This window comes from Stegastes partitus, unplaced genomic scaffold (genome assembly GCF_000690725.1).
Source record: "Stegastes partitus isolate 25-593 unplaced genomic scaffold, Stegastes_partitus-1.0.2 Scaffold783, whole genome shotgun sequence".
Taxonomy (NCBI): Eukaryota; Metazoa; Chordata; class Actinopteri; family Pomacentridae; genus Stegastes; species Stegastes partitus.
In genome coordinates, this window is record NW_007578514.1 from 338,604 (window position 1) to 346,013 (window position 7,410).

Sequence of the window (7,410 nt, forward strand, 5' to 3'; positions counted from 1 at the left end):
ACTGGAAGTAACGGAGGCTTGACTTTAGATGTTTCATAACTTGCGTCCGTCTTCTTCTCCGGTCTGCTGGGGAACGCTGCCTGCAGGTCGGCTGAAGGCTTTCTCAATCTGTCACCTGCTGAGTCCGTCGTGGCTTCTGGTTGCAGTGAGGACCTCAGAATGTTGTTCAACAGATTTAGTTTTGGCAGCAGAAGCGGCGTTGATGTGGTTGGTGTAGCTGATGACCGCTGAGGACCAGCTCTCTGCTGGGAGCTGGTTCTGATCCAATGTCATTCTGGAGATTTTTCAGAAATCAGCTGCTTTGAAACCTGCAGGTGGGTTTTGGAGTTCAGAGTCATGTGGCTGTGGGGTGTTAAATAACTTAGATGTGTGTTGCTGTCAGGATGTGTGAGGACATGAACAGAACCTGGAGGACACCAGTGCCGGTCTGGTCCAGGTCCAGGCCTTCAGCTGGCTGCCGTCCTCCATTAAGAGGCTCAGGCTGTGGTCTGTACTGAACAGAACAAAACTAGTTGCACCTCCTCGGATCTCTGGGAACTGAAGGATCCTTTGAACACACTTGAGCGGTCCTGGAATTCCTGGAATGTCAGGGAATTCTGTTGAAGGTGTTTTCCACTCAGGTAAATGTGCCAATTTGTGTGAGGAAGCCAGAGAACAGCGGCGACCCGGGACAGAGATCAGTGAGAGCAGGGCTGACTGTTGGCGGGTTCCTCTGGTTCCATTTGGACCGGAGTTCTGCAGAACACTGAGGAGCCAGTGTCCGCGTGCTGGACTGCAGTCAGACTCTTCATCGTTGGACAGAGGAGTCGAGCTCTTTGAAACAGCTGTTGATGGATCATGAACTCGTGGTTGCAGCTCAGTCTGAGTCCTCAGGAACTGATGAATGGATAAAATAAGTCGTCTCATCACCAGATCAGAACCCGTCCTGCAGGTTTATCGGCTCCATGTGTTTTGCTTCTACTTGTAGTCCCATCAGTGATGAGTGGATGAATTAAATGTCTGCCACAAAGGTGTGTTGAAATATGTTTATTGATATTTTAGTGATTGATTAGCTGATTGAATTAGAATAACCAATGTGCAGAGTGAGTCACACTGTGGTTGTTTTCACTGATGATGTGATGAGTGACGGTTGTAGTGTGAATGCTAGCTTTAGCATTTCTATGGTGTTGACTCACATCTCTGGAGCTTCAGTAAACCAGACGTTGGATGCTTTGTTTCATCTGCAGCTGCCCTCGCCGTCTAACTGGCACCATTCATGTTCCTCCAGCAGCTAACGGACTGCTTCATCGAAGGTGGTTTTATTGGTGAGTTTGGAGGAAGTGCTCTGTGCTGACATCACTTCCTGTCTTTCCACATCAGCTCCTGTTTTCTCTTCAGGTGTTCATGGATTCTTTTTCTTTTGGGATGATTTGAACAGACTTTAGAGGTTTTGGAGTTTCAGAAACTTTTACAGTCGACACGGTTGCAGCCTCCATTTTCTGAAAGCGTAGCTCTGAATGCAGCCGACCGACGGCTGGAATCAAAACCCACTGAGGTTCTGTAAAGAACAGCATTAGTTCTGAGGAAGTGGAGAACCGTTTGATGCTTTTCATCAGCAGACTGAAGGCAGCAGCCTCCTGCTAACCTGAACCGTCCTGCAGAGATAAAACTTTCTCAGATGTTTGCACAAACACTCGCAGCGTTCTCAAGGCGTTTCAAAAATGCGAGTGGGGTAATTATCCTGAGGCTGCATAGCTGCTGCAGGTGGCTGCATGCCCGGCTGTGTACACAGCGATGGGTCTGAGAGTTGCAGGTTCTGGTCCTCCTCCGGTCTGACTCCTGCTCAGTGTTTCTTGACAGCCTGTTGGTCCGACACCTCTCTGCTGTTTATCACATCTTCTGACACACTTTCCCTCCTTCTAGCAGCTCCTGACGTGTTTCACTGAGCAGCACCGACTCAGTTTAACGTCGTCTGAAGCTGTGAGCGTGCAGACGTTCACAAACATGTAAAGACCCTCCAGTGTTCCACCTTCACCTCTACAGCAGCTGTGAAAGGGGCTCAGTGGGTTCAGGAGTCTGTACAGGTGATTTACAAGCTGTTTGAAAAAAAGATAGACTACTGATACAAAAACTGCTAAAAAACAGTAAAAATTACAGCAGATGTCTGTGAATTCCTTTATGCAGGAAGAACCTGACGTTCAGTCCGATCTGATCTTATGAACACAGCAGAACCTGTCCGACCTGGAGAGAACGTTTTGATGAATGGTTGAGAGGATTTTACTTCTGGACCGTTGGTTTAGTCACAGGAGCTGATTCTGAAGACACGGCTTGTTGTGTTTCTGTTGTCCTACAGGCAGTGAAGGCAGCATAGAGGCTGCAGCGTCAGAACCCAGCAGGAGTCACACTCTCAGATATTAGCTCCACCACCCAACGCTTTCCACTGAATTCATCAACAGATAATCAGAGCAGCTGATTGGTGCTGGTGTCACTTGGTGTCAGCTGTGTAACGAGGAGGGAATCACACCGGCAACCTTCCCTTCACCTCCTGTTCACACTGATCAGAAAGTCCGGTTCTGTAACTGTCTGGACTGGTTCTGCTGAAGCTGTAGAGCTGAAGGCACCTTCTCTCCATCAGTAAGTTGGGCTCTGAGGATAAATTGATCGTTGGTTTTATATCTGTTGAAATGCAGCTCAGGTCTCAGCAGGTTTTCTAGTTTCTGTGAAAGCAGTCGTGTCTTGTTGGATTCTCACTGAGCCGTCAGTGCGTCTGTCAGGCTGCACAAGTCTGCAGTCAAACATATGTTCCTCAGTTTAATGGTTTAATGTTCATTGAAGAAAATGAACAGCGTTTAGTTTGTTGGAGTCCAAGGTGATAAAAGATGTTCAGTTCCCTGTGATGTAAGGTCCTTCTGGGAGGTGACAGCAGAGAACTAGCTCAGTGTTCGTCCTCACAGCTCTGAGATGTTGTTGTTGTGTTAAAACCATCAGATGAAGCAGTAAGAAACAGTAGCTCAGTGCCTGAAAGACTCCTCTGAATAAAAACACAATGAAATATGAAAACTCAAAGAGACAACACAGCAGCAGATGAAGTCTACGTTGGAATAAAGTTTACCAGCTTAAAATCTGTTTCTTCTCCCCACAATGATGCAAAAGCCTGTTTCCACTTTAAACTGCAGCGAGGACGAGAATCAGTCCGAGTCAGTGAAAGTCCGGTTCAGGAGCTTTAGAGGTGATGTTTGCTGGTCCAACACAGTTACATGTGAGCTGGTGTGGATGATGGTGCTGAGCGTCCTGGTGGTTCTGAAGCAGCTGCTGCTGTGAGCAGGACGCTCAGGCTGCAGACATGATGAGTGTGTTGAGCAGAGTTTACCTGAACCGCTCACACCGGATATTAACTCCAGTCTGGATCCTTCATTTGTGCTGCTGCCTCCCTTTAATTTCCTCCTCCGAAGCCTCGGAGCGCCTCCTGTCCTGCTCTGTTTACCCAGAGTGCACCGGTTCCTCCTCAGCCGGACACAGCTGTCGGTGTTTCCTGAACCTGCAGGCGGCGTCTGTCTGTCATTGATCAGAATTGTCAGGATTGGATCAGGAGCTCAGTGCCGTGATGTCTGAGTCACCTGTAGAGTTCCTGTTTGATTTTAATAGAATCTCTATCCAGGGTCATACGATGCTCTACGGTACATGTTTACAGACACGTATGACACATGTGCTGCCTTTGGGGATCCTTGTATAACTGAATGGGGAATTCTTTATTGTGTACTTTTCCAAATAACTCATATACTGAGAACACACACTTTAACTTCAGCATCTTTAATTCAGCACTTATAATCATGCACTTTGTATTACTGATTGATTGATTGTATTTGTGTATTTTAAAGCCCTGTGACTTAATTGTTTTAGTCTATAACACACCAAGAGACAACCGATGCAAACTAGCCTTTATGCTAACTCTTACAATATTTACATTTGTTCATTAATGTGCACTGTCCCTTTTAAGCAAATAAAAATAATCTGAGTGACTACAGTAAGTCAGTCTGTCAGTGATGTGATCAGGAACCAGAAATAGTTTTTATCAGCAGCTACTGAAACAATCAGCGTTAATGATCAGTGGAGCAGCAGAAGCTCACAAAGTGTCTGAAAATGAACTTTAAAGTGAACAAAAAATATAAACATCATGTCAGAAAATGACCTGAAAATATGACTGATGTGTCAGACTTTACCTGAATGAATATCTGCCGATTATAAATAACATATCTGGAACAAATGATTAGAATATTTGAACTTATGTCAAATAAATTGTGGAAAACAGAAATGAGAAAAAACAAAACAAAACACATGGACAGAATGTAGAAAAAATCTGAATGTCAGAAAAAAAAAAAATTTAAATTAATTTTAAAAAGGAAAAGTAGAAAATTATGAATTTAATATATAAAAAAACATGTAAATAAAAGATCAGAAAAATCCCAATAAAATGTTGTATTTTTAAAAATACAATCGTCACTTAAATATTAGGAAAACAAATCTAAAATACCAAAACATTTGAATTGAATATTGACAAAAAATAACTAAAATTGTGAAAAAAAATAAAGAGAAAAACAGAAAATAAATATGAAAATCATCTTAAAATATCAATAAATAAATAAAACTTTGAATAATAAATTGGGAAAATGTGGGAAACAGAGAATGTTGTGTGTAATACAGAATGTTCATACATATAGTCTACAGTGACAACATAGTCCTGTCTGGTTGGTACCAAGTGGAGGCTTGACATCCTGAGTGTCCACAATAAATCCTGCCGGTGACCTCCGACCTCTGAGCAGGAACAAACTGTTCAGTCACACGGTGTTGGACTGAAGGTCGGAGGTCGGCCCGGCGTCAGCGTCTGGAGCCGCTCTGATGAATCTGCCGCTCAGGTGTGAAGGATGGAGGGGAACTCATCACCTTTTAACCTCTGGTTCTCCACAGGCCCGGTACCGAGCAGCTCAACAACACCTGGACATGTTCTGATCCGGATCCCTGACCGGGATCGTTGTGTGTTTCTAGGTTTGAGTGAGTCCAGCTTTGTCAGCATCTGTGTTCTGCTGCCAGTAAAGAAACAGCAGCTCCAGTAAAAGCAGCGGCGTGTTTACATGCACACACCGGGTCAGTGGGGTTAATGGAGCCTCGGCGCTGGTGTCAGCTGCAGGTTGGACCCACATCACTTCAATAACTGACGCTTCTTTTCTCTGGGGACTCATCAGCCCAGATATCAGCATGTCTGTGGTCTGGAGCAGCACATCAAATTAGGTTAGTCAGAGTTGGAGCTGCTGAGACTCCGACCAGATGGGTTCTGATGAGTTCAGTGTTGGATGCAGCAGAGCTTTAGACCGTCCTCCACGATTCCCTCAGCAGGAAATGGGCGTCATCACAGCATCAAGGAGGAGAGGGGAGCACAGAGAGACAATAGGAAAAATACACAAGCACCAGTTAAATCTGCACAATGTGTAGAACCAAGTGAGTCTTCTCAGTGGATGCTGCTCCTACTAGTGTGGATGTGTTGCCGTGGTAACCTGACAGCTGATCAGCAGGAGTGTCAGCACCACAAGCACTCAGTCAGCAACATGTACAGCAGAACCTTGTCTGGTCCAGCTTCACCACATCCGGTTCTGCTGATGTTAGAGCCTCAGCAGTGGATCCGTCCATAGACAGACACTGACTGAACTTTATGGATCAGCACCAGCCTGGTGGGACATTTTTTCAGTTTTAGGTCTAATAATTATTCATTGTTGTTATTTTGGACATTTTTTTTTAGTAATTTTGAGCATCTTGATGTCATTTAGGACACGTTTCCAAGTCGTTTGTTACTGGTTTTAGAAGCGTTCAGTCATTTTGGACACGTTTTAAGTCATTTAGTTATTTCGTTGCTGGAGGTCCAAGGACAGTTTTGAGCCACTTCAGAAAGTTTTCAAGTATTTTGGACAAGTCTTAGTTATTCTGGACAGATTTTGCTCATGTTGGAGTCCTTCTGAGTCATTTTGGACCCGTTTTGTAGTTTTAGACAGTTGTCAATGCATTTTGAACCAACTTCGTGTCAGGGGGTTAGGGTTAGCGTGGGTCATTCTGGACAAGTTCAGGCCTGTCTCGTTACAATAACCTTTGCTTTGCAGTTTGACTGTTTAATTGAGTTGGTTGTTGTGTTTCTGAGCTTCTAACCTACATGTAAAGTATAGTTGAGTGCGTGTTTGTGCAGCTGTGGTCAGTAGATGAACTCTGCTGAGCGACGCTGACTGATGTTTAGCTGCAGCAGCCTGAAGGCAAACACATGATGGAGTCTGTACCGGTGTGAGCGCTGGGTCTGTCAGAGAGGCACTGATCAGTCGGAGCTGAATGAAACAGGATTGTTATCGAACCCGATGGAAGCTGCTGCAAACACCACTGTTTGAACAGGGTTTATATTAATCTGCCTTTTGTTCTGCTTCCGTCGGGGCGTGTTCGCTGTCACACTGGACTCATTCATCTGCTCCCGCCGTCACACAAACCTCATTATGTGCTGCAGCAGCTGTCGGTGTTGTGTGCACAGTCATTTCTCAGGGAGTCGGGGTCGGGGTCACGGTTAGGAGGTCCGGATTAACGGAGGCTTCCCCCTGATGGAGCTGCAGCTCAAACAGAGGCAGGAGGAGGCAGGGCCAGATGTTTCACATCAGGAGGAGACCGTCTGTCCTGGAGCTGAATGTGGCTCTGCTCCACAAGAGGAGATACGTCCATGTTCCTGGTTTGTAAGGAACCAGTTACACATTAACCGTCTGGACTCCAGGAGCTGAGCAGAGCAGCAGATAAACCGCAGAAACTGTCAGGACCAGATTCATGTCTGATAGGAGCTTAGTAGTGTGTTTTTAGCACAGCAGAGGGAACCGAAGAAACATGCTTGTCTTTCATTTTCAAGATAATATGAAATGTCCATCAGTGTTCCTCCAACAGGTAAAGCTACCGTCAGCGACAGACGTCCTGTATTTACAGGGTCACACATCGACATATGATATTTACTGAACATGATGAGAAGAGGCTTTTAGAAATGTTTCAAACAGAAATCTAAATGTGTTCTGTTGGAGGTTGTGGTTCTGTCCCAGTGTTACCTGAACACCCACCTGAGCAGGTGACAGGTGAGTCAGTGCACAGATGACGGTATGAATGGAGCAGCAGCTTTCACTGGGTTAGAAGGAACCACAGAGCTTCAGCTGGTTCTGATTCCAGCCGTTTACTGTTCAGCATTCCACTGCACTGATGTCTGATCGGATCAGAACACGTAAACCAGCAGAGCCGAGGCAAACACGGGCCACGTGTTTCAGTCATGTGAACAGTTCCTTCGTCTTCAGGTGGATTTTGAGTCGGTTTGACAACAAAGGGTCACTTTGACACAGTTATAGTGACTTTAGACCGTTGTTAGTAAATTCA